This window comes from Ambystoma mexicanum, chromosome 12, assembly GCF_040938575.1.
Source record: "Ambystoma mexicanum isolate Mex_15411 chromosome 12, UKY_AmexF1_1, whole genome shotgun sequence".
In the NCBI taxonomy this organism is placed as follows: Eukaryota; Metazoa; Chordata; class Amphibia; order Caudata; family Ambystomatidae; genus Ambystoma; species Ambystoma mexicanum.
Window position 1 is genome coordinate 627269612 of NC_090936.1, and position 16788 is coordinate 627286399.

Below are 16788 nucleotides of genomic sequence, written 5' to 3' on the forward strand. Positions count from 1 at the left end.
GCTAGAAGTGCAGGGCTGCAACATCACCGTATCTGGGCAAGACAGCTTTGTGAGAGGCCACTGCATGACAGCATCACTGTAACTCAACACAGAGGAGCTGTCCAGGAGCAACCCAAGCCTGATTGAGCCCCAGAGACTGCCCTATGCCTCTGCAAGAGCCCTTGTATCACCAGCCAGCAACCTGATTGAACTGGCAGCTCCTGAAAGAAGTCCCCCGCCTCTCCAGCACGCAGATCGGGTAAGGAGAGCGGGAGGAACCCAACTGGGGGTAGAATTGACAATCTGACCGAAAGGCAAGTCGCCCGGAAAGTTAAGGGAAGGCCCCAAGGCACTGATTCCCCTTCCTCCCCCAGCAGTAAACCTGCCGGTTGAGCCCCAATACCCGGCGGTCATCACCCCATCCCCTGGTCCTCACCAGTGGAGCGGTTACTGGCGAGTTCTGCCCTCGCCCAGAAAGACAGGCCTGGATCAGCTACTGAGACCAGGGAGAAGAGTACCCCTGCCACACCCCAAGATTCGCATCACTTGCTAGGGTGAATAAAGCACAGGCCAATGCCCATGGGACGGGGTGCAGATGAGTGACTCGTCACCCCTGTGAACCCTACAAGTGGCTGGGCACACAAACTACTCCCTAGACGCCTCTAAGACTGTCGTCGGCTGCTCGCCACCAGCACCAGCAACCTTTGAAAGCGTCCAGTGACAGACCGGGAGGAAAGCGCGAGGAGCAGCATCCATCACCAGGCAGAGCACCTGGTGAACGGGCTGAGAAGCACTCTGCCACGTGCCGAAGCTTAAGTCACCTGCCAAGGTGCAAGGAGCACTGAAGATGAGCCCGAAGCACAAGGTGAAGGAGGGTACCACACCGCTCCCCGACCCACAAAGGACTCAGTGAAGAGTCCCCCCATACACCGGAAGCCAGGAGAGTGTTACGCTCACCTGGTATCCACTGGGACGCAACCCAGCCGTGGTTGGATGATTTGCACTCTCAAACCCTCTCCCGGTCCCTTGGTAAGGCCTCTGGTTATAGATGGGTCTGCAATATAGGAGAGCTGGATTCAATACCAGATTGTCTTTATGTTTTCCCACCTCCCTTGGCCTCAACTCCTTCCTCCCCATTGGGCCTTCTCCTCACCTTAATATTGTAAAAGGTGGATTCTCCGTCCTGCTCCTCGTGGCAGAGGCGCGTAGGTGTGGGGGCGAGCAGCAACCAAGTTACTTCACTGGTGCAAGCCCCCCTGTGGGAATCCAGGCCTGCTGCGACTCCGTAGGTGTGCTGCTTTACAGTCTTTATATGCAGTTCTTATGTTCCTCTTAGTTCGAATAAAAACATCTTGCTTCTTTCCTTTAAGGTATGGAAAGGTATTTTGGTGTTGTCATGCAGTTTGAAGATGAGCATGGGGCGGTAGGCGAAAGTGCGGTGTGCGCGATGCTGTCCGATGAGTAATGCGCGATGCGCGGCGCTGTTTCGCCTTTTATATTGCTAACCTGTGTCTTTTCTCTCCTTGCAGGCTGCGATGTTCCTCGCCGAGCGCCGTAATGTTCCAACAATGATACTGACCAGGAGATGACTACCCAGGTAAGAATTGTGTGGCTTTCTTCATTCGGGAGGAAACGTGAGTAAACGCTTCCTAATGCCGTCTTTCTTTCTCCTCTTTCCAGGTTATGGTATTCCAGGATGCATGCAGTGCCGGATGATGGCGTTCGTACCTTCAGGTGAGTGGAACTGAAGTCAGCGATGGATTGAAGACCAGACACTGTTCCAGGTAAATTTCGTAGTGTTCTTTCTCTCTTTGCAGGTCCTTGGTTTCAGGTAAGCTGGCATCAAAGAACTGGACACGGTGAGCGTTACGCTGCCCACAGCAGAATAACGCAAAGCATGTTCTGCTGTTTGGGTGTGGTTTAAATAGTCTCAGGTAAAGTAGTCCAGGTAAAATAGGCCTGCCACACACAAGACTAGACCGCATAGCTCAGTTCCTTGTAACTGAGCTATGTGTGTGCCTCCATGTTGGCTGAACCCCCCCCCAAGTTAAATAGTCCCAAGTAAATAGTCCCATTCTAATGTTGGTCTTCATGATGGTTATGAGCCTGACGCCAAAGGCGCCAGGACTGACTCCAAGAGAGTCTTGGATGAGGTTTTAAGGCCTTTGACCGGGCCCTAACTGGAGGCTGACTTGCCAGTGAGGTCCAGGGGCAAGGGTCATGACAGGGAGCCAGCGGTTCACACTGGCACTTGGCGACAATGGCCAGCAACTTGCTATGGAGGTCACATAGTTCACGACAGCCACCGCCACACCAAAAGCTCAAGCAGCAGACTGCCCACCTTGCTCCCCCACAAAGAGCATTGACCTGTAGAAAACTTTCCCCGGAGTCTAACGCCCAAAAGAAACACCCATCCCCGCAGCATATTACAGGAACTCCCACAAAGCCAGCACGTGCTTGGCCAAGCCGCCCTCAGTAGGAAGGAACACTACCAGCACACAGCTGGAAGCAGTGCCGGGGATCGGACAAAGGGCAGATCAGTAGCCACATGCAATAGGCTCACAGAAAGTACGACAAACTCCCTTCAGCGCTCCAAAGGTAGTGCACCCCACATGCAGAATGGGATAAATCCCTCAACAGCTTAGAGGTTGTGGTAATTCTCAAGGGAGTCTACATCCATGGCAGCCTCCTTAACCCACAAGGAGCCCCTAATCCCTGGAGGGGACCAAGAGACATCAATGAAGGTGGACATCTGCCTTTTACTGGTTGAAATCTGCGCATTCAGTCCACGACGGTCAGTGTTCTACAGGAAAAGGTCCACAGGATAGAGGACAAGGTGGAAACGCTTGAAAACTATCAACAGTCGGCCGACATAATCAAGATGAAAACGGAAGGCCGATTGCAAGAGCTAGAACAGAAAAACCGGGACCTGGAAGACAAAGTTGATGACCTGGAAAACAGAGAAAGAAGGGCAAACATAAGGATCCAAAGCCTTAAAGAGGCCCCAAATCAGATGCTGGCATCACTGGAGAGAAGGGTCAAGGAACTCATAGCCACCATACTTCCTTCGCCAATATTGCCACAACTCGAATTTGAAAGAGTTCATGGGGCAGGCTGTCCCCCAGGCGGCCCAAGATTGGTCCTGGCGAGGTGTCATCATTATAAGCATATGTTAGACATCCTCCAGCGAGCAAGGGAGAAAGACTCAATAGACTTCGAAAACTCAAAAGTTAAAATCTACCAAGACCTGTCAGCAGCCACCCTAGCCCAGAGGAGGGCCTGCCACCCTCTCACTATATGGTTGCGAGACAGGGGAACGAGCTATAGATGGAACCACCCGTTTGCCCTCGTTTTCACCTCTGCAGATGAGGAACATAGTGACCTCGGGACAGAAGGCCAACCTGGTTCTGAGAAGCCTGCAGGGAGGGGGAGACCCAGCCGAAGGAGAGGAAATGCCCTCCTCATCAGAGCCGTCGCAGATGCCCTCGGGCCCTTGGTTGCAAAGAAGCCGATCCAAGGGTAGAAGAAAATTCAAAAGACTGAACACCCCATAACAAGGCCAGTTGGGAGATAAGAACTGTACTTAGACCAAGTCAAAAGGGGAGGAGACAGGTTGCACCACTAATGAAACTCAATAAACACCCAGCTTGGCCACCTGAACATGACGAGCAACCACCAGAGGTTCAACCCACAACCTGGCACTTTTCTCACCCTCGTGACCACCCCCCTCTCGGCTTCATTGTTTTTTAAAAAAGAAGCAGCCAGGCTGGGCACTCCTGAAAGTTGATAGCAAGCTTTCGTGTGACTAACTGGTCAAAAATTGCAATAGTAACCTCGAGGGTTTTCGGGGCCACACCTGTTGTGTGGCCCTATGTTGACACCTAGGGCATCTCCATTGTTACCAGGAGATGGTATTCACTTTCTTACTCTTTTTCTAACTTTACTCTTTTTTTCTTTTCCGTTCACAATGGGATAGGGAGGGGGAGAGAACACAGGGGTTCTACCAGGGTACTGGGAGAAACGGTGTAGAATCACAAACAGGAGGGATCAACTTGTTACGCCGACTCTTAGAGTGGACTCAGGGCTCTCACACACCAATAGGGAAGAGGTATCCCCACAAGCCTCGACCACACGTGAGAAAAGAGAACCAAAGGGCTCAGGGCAAAACACAACACGCCAAGCCTCAGACAGCAAACGCACTGCATAAAGATGATGGCAGGTGACACCATTCGAATAGGGTCCCTTAACGTCAAAAGCCTTAATTCACGGCAGAGGAGGTCCATGCTGGTCCGTACATTCAGGCAGGCCAACTTGGACTTCTATTTGTCCAAGAACCAAATTTAAGCACAAGGGGGAATTCGACCTGAAAGGGAGAAATCTTGGAGGAGCCATGTGGCCGTCAGGGCTGGAAAAGAAAGGAGGAGTGGGTATTTTGTATCGCTCCTCCCTGGGACTTCAAATATCACAAACACACAGAGATCCAGAAGGGAGATACCTCATTGTGCAATGCACCATTAGAACCAAAAATGTAACGCTGTGCTCCACATATACCCCAAACACCCAGCAACTATCCTTCTGCAGAGACCTCTCAGCAAAACTAGATGGAGAAAGAACGGGCTCATTAATCATGGATCCAGCTTTAGTCTGGAAATCTTACAGAGAGGGCACCCTCCACCCCCCCAGATAGAAAAGCCTTCCAGCACCTCATTTCAGAACACCTATTAACTGACGCATGGAGAATCAAGCACCCACTAAGCAAAGGCTACACATTCTACTCTCCTCCACACCAAACCTATTCCCGCATAGACTATATCTTCTTGGAAGGGCACTTGGAACACCTAATCATAGAAGCAACCATAGAAGTAGTGGGGTGGTCGGATCACGACATGGTCACGATCGACCTTGATCTGGGCCTGGGTAAGCCAGTAGACAAAAGGTGGACATGTAACGACACACTGTTTAAAGACAAACTCGTTAGGGAGTTGCTAGACGCAGAAACACACGACTTCTTCAAAAGAAATAACACAGGGGAAATGCCTCTCCCCACAGTCTGGGAGGCTGTGAAAGCTACAACAAGAGGCTTGATAATAGCCCATGGATCCTCGGTCAAAAGATTAAAACTCCTGAGAGAAACCCATGTTAAGCAGGCGATAAAGGACAGGGAGAAAGCCCTTGCAGGGGAAAAGGGAGACACAATAGACACTAGGGAAAAGATCAGAGGCCTCAGACAGGAGCTTAAAGAGATATGGAAAGAGAAGGCACTAACCCACTTACGATACGTGAAACAAAGATACTTTGAGAAGGGGGACAAGGCACACACACTACTGGTGGCCAGACTTTGGAAAGATGGAACGGAAAGGACAGTCCTAAAAATCAATCCGGCCTCAAAAACGGTCTTAGTGAACCCAACAGAAATCACAGCCCGTTTTGCCCAGTACTACGAGCAGTTATATACATCAGACACCAACTCCTCCCCTGAAAGCACAGAAGAATGTATGGCCAAAACCACATTCCCATTATTGTCAGCTACGGACCGATTTCCACTGAAGAGGTTGAACATGCTATCTCCCACCTAAAAACGGGCACAGCCTGAGGCTCTGACAGGTTCCCCCCAGCCTACTACAAAAGATTTAAGGGTGCGCTAACCCCGTTCCTAGCCCTCCTTTTCAACGACATTATGGCCACCAGACAAGCCCCACCCACTTTCACAGAGGCAAGGATTATTGTCATACCTACAGAGGGGAACGATAGGTTAGAATGTGTCTCTTACAGACCGATATCTCTGTTAAATGTTGATGCCAAAATATATGCAAGCATCCTGGCCAAGAGGTTGAGTAAAGTCCTCCCTCAGCTGGTCCACAGTGACCAGGCAGGGTATGTCATGGACAGGCAGGGAGCTGACAATGTTTGCAAGACACTAGATCTAATGGCCTCCATTGAGGCCTCAGAAGCAGAACCCATGCTAATCTCGGTCGACGCCGAAAAGGCCTTCGACGGAGTGGAGTGTGGCTTTATGTCAAACATCCTACACAAAGCAGGCCTGGGTACAGAATTAGTAAGGGGCGCGCAAGCATTATATAGGAACACCCGAGCCAAAGTCGTAGTGAATGGGGTAGTATCTACACAGTTCACACTAACCAGAGGGACCAGACAGGGGTGCCCCCTCTCTCTGCTCGTCTACATTCTGGTCATGGAACCAAAACATCAGAAACAATGACAGGATCAAAGGATTTGTTAGATATGGCAGCAAGTACAAACTCATTTTATTCGCGGACGACGTGTTAGCTCATGTTACTCACCCCTCGCAATCAATCCCAGCTCTCCTGCAAGCAATAGAGGATTACGGGTTGCACTCTGGGTTCTGAATAAATCGAAGCAAAACAACAGTTCTCCCCCTCACAGGTACTAAAGCCCAGCTAGACGCAACCAAACAAGATTGGGGCCTCAATATGAACAAGGCCTGGTCAGGGCTGGCCAAATGTGGCAAGACGGAACCTTCCTAACCAAGGAGGAACTTGAAACGAACAGCAGGGACTTAGCATTAAACCCCTTCCATATGGGACAAGGAGCTGGTCTGGAATAACAACCAGGAGGGCTGGGATTCTATATGCAGAGCGGTGTGGAATTCCTCCATTGCCATGCGATACAAAATGCATAACTGCAGAATCCTCACACAGTGGCACTTGACCCCCCCAGCGCTTGGCCAAAATGTATGAGGGTATCACCCCCTACTGCTGGAGAGGATGCGCACAGGTGTGCACATACTGGCACCAATGGTGGAGTTGCCCCTACATACAGGTGTTCTGGAAGGAAATCCTGGGGTGGATCCACCAGATCGAAGGCATCCACAGGGAAATGTCACACCCCCTGGTTCTCTTCGGGGTTGTACAAATTGAGGAAAGATACCTTCTCCTCCCGCACATGCCTAGAAATGTTCTACTAGCAGCACGCGTATGCATCACGATTAAATGGAAAAACAGCTCTCTCCCAACCAAAAGAGATTGGCTGTGCAAAGCTAAGGAAATCTAAGATATGGAAAATTTAACAGCGCTGCTAATGGAATCACACACGCATATTGATCAACAGTGGCTCCCTTTTCTGCAATTTTTCAGAGAAGCACAAATCGACCTAGATTAACTCACCAACCCAAGCAAGGACCACAGAACACAGAGCACAACCAATCAGACCCACGCACCCTGGACTCACTACCAACACCATCCCAAATGAGGCCAGTCACTATTACCCATTTAGCTAAAACCCACAACATCCTGTTCCTCACCTACAACTCTCAGATGACCCGTTGCACAGTTCATATGCTCCCGGTAGACAACGTGAGTTTTCATCTCCCATAAGACAACAACCAAGCTGAGCGGTTAGGACCCTGGGGGATGGAGGAGGGTGGGCATGGAGGGGCATGTTCCTATTGTTTCTCTTTTCTGTCCTTGATTTTTCTCACTCCTCTCCACTTTATTCCTTTTTGTTCTGAAGGGGGGGAGGATGTTCTATCTGAAAAATAACACAACCCAACCTTGTTGATCTACTGTGCAATTCACTTACTCCATTAAGACACAATGTAATGTTCCTGTTATGCTTTTGTAGCTCACAATAAATAAATATTTGTAAAAAAAAGAAAGTAAATATGACTGCGAAGTTAGCAAGAGTGAACCCGGAAGAGGGATGCTGGCGAGAAGGTGACAAAGTCTAAAGTCCCAAGAAACAGTGTGGTGACAAAGGTGAACCTGGTCGAGGGATGTCCAATGGAGCTGTTTGAAAAGACATGAAGATTTATAAGTGAAAGGACAAGCCATAATGAACCCGGAGGGGGGAAGATGAAAGTAAAGAGGGGTCAGCGACCGGAAGAGGGAGACCCCAGGGGTGAAGCATTCTCACCCGAAGTAAAACCAGGAAACAAACTTTCATTTTGTTGAAGGAACTTTTATTTTGTTATTGAATACGTCAGGCCCTCGGAGGCAAGAGACTTTCAGGAGAAACAAGGCTTGACCAGCGACGGACCTGATATCTGCAAGTGGAACTGTCGACTCGTGCTGAGAAAGCTTGAGTGTGTACTGTGCTCCAAGATCCCATCTTACACCATGCTCAAAACGTGGGGAAGGGAGATCCAAGCTACCGCATCCTGGCATATTATTTGTGAACACTTCTTTCTTTTCTTAAAAACCATCTCACACCCTTTTTTGTATTAGTTGTAAGGTTTGGTAATAGGTTTTTTTGTATTTGACACAAATAAACTAGGACTGCCTTATTTTCATTTGATGGTTGACGCTTGCTCCCATCTTAGATTTAGGTTTAGATTAGGTGTTTTCCAACCTGCATACAGTTTAATAAACACCCTTGAACTGTGCTAACTTGTGTCTGTCTTTAGTGTTGCCACCATGAGTTTCTTTCAGTAATAGGAGGACTTTGTTGGGTGAGACGCTGCATTTGTCTTCCTCAAGGAAGGAAATATCATTGATACCGGATATGTAATGGCTTGCTGTCAGAGAGAGATTATATTTTTCCAAGCTAACTATCTGAATGTTGGTGAAAACCATCACAACCAGTTATGTATTGTGATGAAGAAAAATCCTTTTAAAAGCACTGACATTCATAGAGATGAAAGCTCTTATAGACTCCATGGAATAATAAAGACGAGTCCTTAAATATTACCATTTTAGACCCTGAAAACTCCTATTCCTTTGTAAAACCAAATTCTTTGTTGAATCCTTATAATGCTCCTTTAGGGAATATAAGTAAGGGAAGAAGTTAAATCAGGGTTAGGAATTCCATGAGAAAAGCTGATTTTGACATTGTGCACTCCAAGTCCATCAATTCCCAAAGTACTGGGACAAGGATGAGGGCTTCAGAGGTATGAGACTGCAAAGGGCAGCCTATTCGTGGTAATGACCCACACCTGAGGGAGATTGGGAGGCATAACATGCCCCTTCAGGTGCAGGCCATGGAGAAGAGTAGTAGCAGGAGGTGGAATAGTTGTGACACCTCCATGTGGCAGCAGATGTTAGCAGAGACGTTGGGACCACGGTCTGTCATAATTCCTGCCCCCAGCCCTCTGAGATGTCAGGCTGGGCCAGGCCACGATCACCTACATGGCCCCTAAGGGCCTCTCCAACCTTCCAAAGACCCACTTGGAGTCAGACTTGGCGCCTGTGGCGCCAGGCGCAGACACTTCCATAGGATGGCATTGAACATTGGGGCAAGATGGATGCCCCCACATATTCCAGTTCCTGGAACTGCATATGCAGTCTAGCCTTTTGGGTGTGGTTCAACCTAGGGATACCTGGGATACCTAGAGACTATTTGAGCCATGCCCAGGCGGAGAAACGCGCTTTGCATTTCTCTGCACCTACAGTCACTGTGCTCGGATCGGTCTCCAGAAGTCCTGCCCCTTTATTCCGCGGCCAGCGCCCCTGCAAGAACAAGAACACCATTAATAATAGCCTTACCTTGAGAGCATCCAGCTTCCATTCATCGCTCCTCCAGTCCAGTGGGCAGCAACGGCGGTGTCTACTTCACCTCGGCACGCCGCATCCTAAGAAAAGAGGAAAAGAACAAAGACATTAGTAAGCATTCTGCATACCTTAGCTTACTCGAGAACTGTACAAGATTCAAACGCGTATCTGAATTCAAACCGCTCGGGGTGATTTCTACTCCGGAGCATCTCCTCGACCTGCGAAGAAGGAAAAGACATACCAGGTCAGCGTGGAAAGCATTCGGAAGCGCCGCACATCGCGCTTACTCACCCCATCTCTTTCTCTCAGCTGGCAGCCACGCTGGAACAGTGCGGCACCTAAAAGGACACAGAGACGAACACTGGTTAGTACAAATAAGAAGGGGGCTGCATCGCACATCGTGCTCTTACTCACCATTAGTGCTACTCACCTCAGCAGCACGCCGCCATCTCCGAAACCCCTCTACCACCTAAGGGAGCAAAGACACATTAAAAAAGGAACGAGCGTCAACAGAACTGTTCATAAGACTCATTCCACTTACCGGCCGGGCTGAAGTTACAACAAGCCCAGTCCGTCGGGCCCACGCCAGTGAAGCAACTAGGCAGCATCGAGCCGCATCAGTCAATGCATACCTGCACTGAAGGAAGGACGGAGAGCACGCTACACCAGTAAACAAGGTGAGGAGTGGACTGAGGGGAAGGTTGTGACCCCAGGGAAGAGGGGTCAAGCAAGCAGAGACAATAGAGAGTTAAACTCTGACAACCCTGTGTTTCAGGCCCAGTCTTCAGTAAAACAAACTCCAGGGAAGGGTTTGAGGTCGTCGGAGGTCCAAACAGGCTGAGTGGCATTCCTGTGGATACCAGGTGAGCGTTACACGGTCGTATGTTAAACGGATACCGGTCCTGGGATGCTATAGACCTTGGTTGCAGAGGTTGCTCAGCGGGAAGCATTGGGACTGATGGCTTTCCCCCTGAGGATCACAGCTGCAGAGGTTGCACCGAGGGAAGTGAACAAATTGAGAGCTTTCCCATTTCCAGTCGAACGCCGGTAGCAGGCGAGCACCAGAGAGTTGGCCATGGGAAGCCGCAAGGGAAAGGTTGCGGGGCTGCTTAGGAAAACAGAAGCAGAGACTTGGTGGGCTCGCCTGTTCTCGGGTGAAAAGACTAGATGGACCATTGCTGCGGCAACATTTTTAAAGCATGCTATGGAGAGAATAGAGGCTCTCCCCATCTCGCTAGAAGCATCTTCATCTTGATTTTCGTTCTGCTTTTGTAAAAATCACAGTGATTAAATACAAATAAATAAAAAAACAAATAAAAAAAACAGAAGCAGATGAACTGGATTCAGCGAGGTGAACAGACGCCCACCCAGACCCAGGGGATTCACTTGAAGATTGTGATACCGGAGCATAAAGCATAAAAATAGTACATGCAGAGTGAAGTGGAAGAAGAAGAAACCTTGTGTTGAATATCGAACTGATATAAAGCAGAGTAATTGTTCTAAAAAAGAGCAAGTGGCAGAATAAGAACTGTTCTATCAGACCAGAAGGATGCGATTGTAACTGTGTGGGTCAGATTAAAAGCCACCAACAAGGGAGGGCAATAAACTGAGAAACCAACACAAACAATTGTTGCCAAAGCCAAAAGAGAACTATACTAAGGCCAGCTATAAAGGACTAAGATTGCCAAAGCCAAAAGAGGGCAACTAAGAAGTCAAGTGTTTGTAAAGCATATTGCCCATTTGTAAAGGAGGTCATAGGAGAGGCTGGCTTAAACCCAAATTGCCAAAACAGAAGAAGTGTGAGAGTGAGGAAGAACCATTGTCAGTATTTGGTTGCAGAAGTGGGGAAAACAAAAGTGGCACGAGGGCCGTCTTTCTGATAGGTGTTCAGAAGCAGTGGAGCATAACATGCATTGCGTGTGGCAATCACAAGTGTGTAACAAACAGCACCAATATGTTTCTTGTTTCCCCAGAAGAAATATGTAAACTTGATGTTGTGAAGCAAAATACCTTGCTAATTATTTGGAGGATAACCGTTACTACACAAGTACTTGTAGTTAGTAGTTTCTTCTGTCCTGGCGGGAGAGTATACCAGGGCAGAAGACCTTGTATTAGTTTATTCTGTCCTGGCAGGAGAGTACTCCAGGGCAGAGGACTTTGTAGTAGTAGGCTTGGCAGGTGAGTGGACCAGGTGGAACAATTAAAGTACTGTCTAGTGGTTAAAGGTCTTGAAGAAGAAGTGGCAGAACCATTAAGATGTTTATGTGAACAAATTCATCCTGACAACTTAATATCACTGAAGCATATGTTGTATGAACTGCTGCAGAATTATCTCATATTGTTAAACCAAGTGTTTCAAAAATATCCTTACATTTTTGTTGATCCTAATGAACTATTGAAGTATTCTTGGTTTATGAGAAGAAGTTGTTATGAGCTCTTTTGCCACAAGTGGAAAGAGGAAAAACCTTGTTGAACATTTGTGAACTTTTAGTCGTATTCAAGTTGGAACTTTTTGTTATCAAGTTGGAACCAAAAGAACTGAAGTGGAACTTTGTTACAAGACACCATTTTCTTATCTTTTTGTAACTGGTGATTGGGAAGGGGAATTCACCCAGATTCTAAGGAGAGACTGCTATCAGGTTGTGAACTTGACGTATTATTTGTACTGCCATATATTACCTTATTCACTTGTTGTATGTGCAAGTGTGAGGGACAGAATCCTTTTGTTAGAGTGTTTCCTTTAGTTTATTTTAAGAAGGGAAGTCCTCGTCGGGGGTAGGGATAGTGTAGTGTTTATCCAACCTTTTGAGTTAATAAAATGGCATCTTTTGAAAAATCTTCACAAAGTTGTCCACCTCCCATTTCTGACCCCTCACAGTTGTTTCAATTCAAAGTGTTACCTTTTGGATTGCTTGGTGCCCCTGCTACCTTTCAGAGACTAATGGACCATCTTCTTAGACCATATTCTTTATTTTGCGGGGCCTACATTGATGAAATTATTATCCATGGTAAGACATGGCATGAACATATGTTCAATTTGTATCAGGTTATACAGTGCCACACATAGCGTCCGGTCCGTTCTCCCAAGTTCAAAGCATTTATCCCATAAAGAATACTATTTACATCCGGCTTCCCCGTTCTGGCAGCGTTGGCGTTGGCGGTTGCTGGGGAAACAAAGACGTCGACGGCTCGTCATGAGACACATCAGCTGATTACAACGTGCTCTGGCAAACGAGCGCATAATCACAAGCCATGTCTTCTCTCATATAAATGCCTCTGTGTTCTCAGGTACGGTGCTTCTAATCAGCGTTCTTCACCCTTTCGTACCGATTGCTGTTGATTCCTTCCTGAGATTGATCCCGGACTTCCTTACCGACCATTCTTTGTCTGACCCCTGTCTGGCCTTGGTACTGTCTGCCTATTGCCGACCCAGAATGCCTTTGACCTCCTTGATTTCGTTCCTGGATAGTCCTTGGGTTTACGGACCGATCACTGCGGTGCATTCCGCTGCACCTCTTCTGGTGAGCTGTTCCCGTAAGCCGTTCTGCAGCTGTGTGCTGTGCCTCCATCTTTTTACAATACCGTGGGAGGACCAGTACCTACTCGACGCTGCGGCTGCATTCGCCATCTGGTACCGGCGTAAGTCTGCAGCTGTATTTGGCATCCAATAGATGTTTGACATTGCGGCTCTCTGCAAACTCCAGGACCTCCCCGAGGCTACAGTAACTTTTACTAATGCTGGTACACAGTTTGCTTGCTTCCTTCTACTTGAAACCATGTATTCCGTTACGTCTTTTCTTTCCTCCAGTAAGCTCAGAGTTTGGCTTGTGTTCCTCTGCATAATGATAATCAACCTCCTGTTTACCCTCTTTATCTAAACTTTGAGCCATTCAGGTTACCTTGGAACTTACTTTGATCCTGTGCAATTCCGAATGCTTTGCTACCCATTGCACCACCCCAGACCTAGTTACGACCCTGGTGGCGCCCGGGGTCTACCCTATACTAACCTTCCTCTTTATTATTTTCTCCTGTCGTTGTTTCATCTTTGGGAGTTTCTACTCTAACCCAGGGGTAAGACATTCTATACTTGTATCCCTTACAGTACTTATCAGTCCTATTAGTTAGCTAATTGCCCTGTCCTCTCTCTCTAGGATCCCACCTTAGTCCAGTCGCCATTACCCTTCAGGTAGTTACTGTACCTATAGACCTGTATATGCTACTTGGTATATACTGGTGCTAACTCCTTGTATTTTCCTTTCAGGTTGGTGTGGCGTTGTGGGTATCCCCGCTCTTTTGGGTAATCTACCACCCTGCCTGTCTTGTATGCACAGCAGGGTGGTCTATTGGCAAAAAGAGTTACTCAATTAGAGGTAGTCCGGTCTGAGATGGCCTCCTTAAAACTGGGTGGTCTCAGCAGTGACTGAAGATCTTGAGTCCTGAGCAGCTTCTTCTGAACAACGCCCCGGCCCGCCTGCACGGTGGTGAGTAACACACAGGCCTTAAGGAAATCTGGGCTAACTGCGAACCCAAATAAATGTCATCTAGCTAGATCTGCAGTAAAGTATCTGGGTTTTTTCATAGGAAATGGACTAGTTCAGCCTCAGACTGAAAAGGTTAAAGCTGTCAATGAGAAGCTAGCTCCTAAACCGAAATAGGAATTACGAGCCTTCCTGTGCTTAGTTGGTTACTAACAAAGGTTCATTCAAAGTTTTTCTTCCATTACTGTCATTCTTACAGATAAGCTCAAAAACAAAGAATCCCAAAAATGTAGAGTGTTCCGGAAGACCAAACATGCTTTTCCCAGTTAAAACAGATCTTATGTAGTGAACCTGTCTTGGAGGTGGCAGACTTCAATAGACCTTTTATTTTACAGACTGACGCATCACGTACTGGTCTTGAGGCCGTGTTGTCACAGAATCATGATGGTATAGAACACCCTATTCTTTACATAAGAAGACAATTATTCCCCAGAGAGAAGGATTATGCCACTCTGGAATTTGAAGTCCTAGCCATTAAGAACTTGGCAAATAGGCCAGCAGAATCTCATTGTGGTTTTAAAGGTCAGAACAATTGCCAAGAACAAGAGGGGGCAATATTGCTAGAAACAAGTATAAACAACTATTGCCAAAGCCAAAAGAGTGCAATAACAAATTCAGTTAAAATGAACCAGTGTTTGCCAAATCCAAGAACGGGCAATTAAGACGCAAGTTGTTTAAAGACCCTATTGTCAGAGGAAGAAAGAAGCGATAGGGGGAATTGACCTAAATAAGCATTGTCTAAGCCACAGAAGAGCAGGAGATTGAGAAAACTATTATCAACACTTGGTTATTGCAAGAGGGAGAAAACAAGAGTGGCAGGAAGGCTACCCTTCTGTCAGAAAGTGTTGAGGATCAGGGGAGCATGACCCGCATTGCATGTGGCAATCAAAAGTGTGGAACAAACAGAACCAATGTCTCTCCTGGTTTCGCCAAAGAAGTAGCCAAAACGAATGTTGTGAAGAGTCAAATGACTTAATAAGTTGTGTGAAGTAGCACTGTGCCACAGAAGTACTTGTAGTAGTGTTGGGAGTTGTATTAGTCCTGGCAGGGGAGTACAACAGGACAAAAGGACCTTCTAGTGTAGGCCTGGCAGGTGAGTGGACCAGGCAGAATACATTGAGGTACTGTGGTATGGTTAAAAGTGGTAAAGAAGAAGTGGTAAACCAAGCACCTCATGGCCATGTAGTGTGAAAAAGTTCAATGAGCTCTCAAGCGAGGTGGAGGGGTTGGGTGGGGGGCGCTTTTGCTGAAAAGTGGGGTAGTCAGTGCAGGTGGAGCAAAAAAGCACAGCTCTTCGCTGCGATTTCCAAAATAATGAAAAATTGCTCCACAGCCCGACGGGGCTTACCTTATGTCTGCCGTGCCTGCAGAGATGTAATTCAGCCTCCTGTCATGAGGGTCCATCTGAAGCCTTCCAAAAAGTGCAACTCTTGGTACGACTCCAAGCTGGCTGCCCTTAAATGAAAGTGTAGAGCAGCAGAAGGGAAATGGGGATCTTCAGGTGCACCATCTGACAAACTGGCCTTCCGCCTTCTTCAAAGGTAATATAGACTCTGCATCCGCTCCAAGAAAAGAGCCTATATTCAAGCCTGCATCTCAGTGGCATCTAACAACATGGCTGACTTCTTCAAAGTCTGCAAGGAACTGGTCAATCCTACTGCAGCCTCATCCTCGACTGCACCCACGCTCGGCCCTGGCTGCCCATTTCACTGTCAAAACACAGGACATCCTGTCTTCTCCCTCCCCCCACACCACCTTTGCAGGTGCCCACTTCTCTGGGGCCGACCTCAGCTCCCCCCTTCTCTCCATCCTCTTCCCTGTCACACCATAGGAGGTCTCTAGACAAGTCCGGTCCATGAAAGCCTCCTCCAAACAGGTGGACCCTTGCCCTCCTAAAACCGTCAATGACTACAATGATACTCTGGCTCCAGCCTTGGCCGACCTCTGCAACCTCTCCATCCAGAGGCACAGAAACCGCTCTTCTGAACACCTGTGAAAACCTGCTCTCAAATCTTGACTCTCACTCTCCTTCTGTCCTCATTCTTCTCAATCTCTCCTCTGCCTTCGACACTGTAAACCACAACATCCTGATCTCCCGTCTACGTGATACCTTGGGCAACACAGATCTGGCCCTGCCATGGCTTGCCTCCTTTCTCTCAGATCGTCCTTCCCAGGTGGAACTTGGGCCCTTTCTCTCCTCTATCAGTCTCTCCACTTGTGGCATCCCCCAGGGATCTAACCTATCCCAGTGGTTCTTCAATGTGTACATGGCCCCTCGGCTCCACTTGATCTCTACCGTCACTTCTAACTTTCAGTGTTATGCGGATGACGCACAGCTCTCCTTCAGGCGACCCTCGGCCTCATCTTCCTCCTCGCTCATTCCTTCCTAACTGCAATTCATTCTTGGTGTGCTGCTAACGATCTCTGCCTCAATGCCAGTAAGACAGAGATTGTCCTCATTGGGATCCCGGCCTCCGCTTTGCCAATTTCCCACTGGCCAGCCCCCCTTGGCCCTGCGTCCTCACCTGCTAGTGAAGCTAAAAACCCTGGGGTCATTTTTGACTTCACTCTCTCCTTCTCTTCTCACATCTCGGACATCTCTATAAAGTCCCCCTACCAGCTGCACCTCCTCAGAGGTACTCTACCTTTTCTCACCTTCCCCCAAAGGCTCACCATCTCCAGGGCTCTAGGGCTCTGTTTATCTCTAGGCTGGACTACTGCAACAGCCTCTTTCTCAATCTAGCTACTTCTACTCTCCACCCACTACAACTCATCCAGAAAAGAACCGCAAGACTTAACCTTGGCCT